This window comes from Arachis ipaensis, chromosome B06 (genome assembly GCF_000816755.2).
Source record: "Arachis ipaensis cultivar K30076 chromosome B06, Araip1.1, whole genome shotgun sequence".
Taxonomy (NCBI): domain Eukaryota; kingdom Viridiplantae; phylum Streptophyta; class Magnoliopsida; order Fabales; family Fabaceae; genus Arachis; species Arachis ipaensis.
In genome coordinates, this window is record NC_029790.2 from 30,052,302 (window position 1) to 30,054,938 (window position 2,637).

The following is a 2,637-nucleotide window of genomic DNA, read 5'->3' on the forward strand; positions in this document are numbered from 1 at the left end:
CGTTAATTATTTTTTTATCTTTTTTATATATAATTTAATTTACAAACGACGTTAAAAAACTTTTATATTTTATCAAATGACAACATTTTGTACAAGATTTTGTTGGTAAGGGTTGTGAATGAGATTGGAGACTCGTCAGTTTTTAATGGTGACGAAATCGGACTTTAAAAACGACAAAAGTGGTATTTATAAAGATGCTCTTACGCTCAAAGCAGAATGAATTTGAAAGGTGTAAGTGAGAGTTAAAAATGCATAATGTATCTAAAAAAGCTTTTAACTCTCTTTATATAGTTTGAGATTGTTATTTAAATTTAAATATTGATTAGAGATTTATTGTTATTGGATCGATTTGTACTGCAATAGTAACCCATATCCAACTGGGTTGTAGCTGCTCCGATAAGAGACTCAAGAATCGATTCGAAACGTATTTTATTTTAAAAGTGAGATATTTTATTCTCTTTTATTTTTTTTAAAAAATTCCTACTCTACGTTATTATATAACCATTCTTTTTTTAATTATTATTGTTGTATTTGCTTTTTTTTTTTTCTTAAATGTTTAAAATAATAAATAAATATAGATAGTTAATTTTATCCAACTTCAGGTATATGATAATCATCCAAGTCTTTGTTTAGTATATATCTACATCTAGGTCTTTATTATGTGAACTTATTGGTATAAATTATTAACAATATTTGACATTGAAACAAGTTTCAGCTTTCATGGTACATAGTTAACGTCAAATAGAGCATCTTCCTGGCAAAGATAATTATTGATGATGATGATGATGAACATATCAATAACCACATTTTTTTCAGTGAAAATAATTAGTATATACAACTTGTGCTAGTAACAATTGTTTAAGCTATATGCCTTATTGACGATATCGAGTAAATAAAGGTATGTAATGACTTATCAACTAAAATAATTATGAAAATGACATTCCTTTGTACTACAAAATATCATCTATATATTTTCCCTGTTTAAAAATATTAGACATTTTTTAATTTTGATACTTTCAAAATTTAATTGATTTAGATAGAGTAAATTATTAGTTTATATATATAAATACAAAAAATTACGAGAATAATGATTGATTTAGTGATTGAATTGAATGGTCGTTAAATTGAAAAATAGCAACTAATTTCAGTTGATAACTTTTAGTAACTAATTTTCAATCAAGAACAAAACAAACATGTGTCAAAGCTAAATACCTTTGAGTGAATTCAAAATCTCTACGAGTTAAATATATATGGATGTTTCTTCTGCTAAGTATCAAAATGTTTCTTTTTCATACTAAATAGATGTTCTTTTATATATTTTTCGAATTTTTTTGTATTGCAAATGTAAATGTCTCTATTTCTATAAGAATTTCATATTTTTTTTAAATTTTATAGATATTTAATTATTTTTACTAAAATATAATTAAATGTTTCTTTTGTTAAGTATTAAGATATTTTTTTTCATATTAAATGAATGTTTTTTGAAGATGGACTATTACTCCTATGTTGTTGTTATTGTTATTCAGTGGCTCCGCCACTTTCACTTCCCATATTACCCCTCCCAAACGCCTTCCAAATCCAATGGCAACTAAGCTACATGTCCCTCTTCTTTCATTTCGGTCTCAACACTTTCACCGGATAAGAATGGGGCTCCGACCACGTACACCCTTCCCTCTTTAACCCCACCAACCTCAACGCCACTCACTGGATACACCTCGCCAAACTCAACGGCTTCAACAGCGTCATTCTCACCACCAAGACTCAGCCACTTCTTGCAATGTCGAGCTCCATGTGCCAAGAGAAGGCATCCATTGGTGGAATCAGCAGTAATTTCAGAAATTAGAAAAAGCCTTAAGGAGGGGATCGAATTTCAAGGTGAGTTGCTGAACTTTAGGAAAGATGGATCTGCACTGATGAATCCATAGTAGAAATCCTCCCTTGGCAATGGTTTCAATGGATCTCACATATGTGTCATCGTCTGCTTTCATCACATAATGGTTTAGCGGTTCTTGTTGATGGTGGCAAATCCGACGAGTCAGATGTCGGTGATAGAAGAGGAGTGGATCGTAGTGGAGAGGCGGAGAGGACCTGACGGGGAGAGAGACGTCTGTTTGTGTGATTGTTGGAGGTGTGTATGTTAATGTGAGAGAGAAGATGAAGGTTTTTATAGATTTTAATTAGGTTTACTTAATTAATTTTAAATTTTTTAAATTTTAAATTTAAAAAATTTAAATTAATTATTAATATAAATTAATGTGATTTTGTTTAGTTTTTGGCGGGTAACATTTTAGTTCCATATACTTTTCCTTATTAAATTAGTCATTAATAAACTTAGTCGTTAAATATTGATCAATAAATCGGTTACTAAATCAGTCGCTAACTAAATTAATCGCTAAATAGTAATTAACATATTGGTTGTTAAATTGGTCTCTAAATAACTACTGGCAATTTAATTGCTAAAAATTGGTAGTTATTGATAAATTTTTGTCTTGATAGCAATCAATATTTTTATCACTAAATTATATGATTGGTCACTAAATTGATTACTGATGTCAAGTTTAAAAATCTAAATTAGTTGTTAAATCGGTTACAATTATTAATTCCTTAATTATAAATTTTACTAAATTTCAAAATATC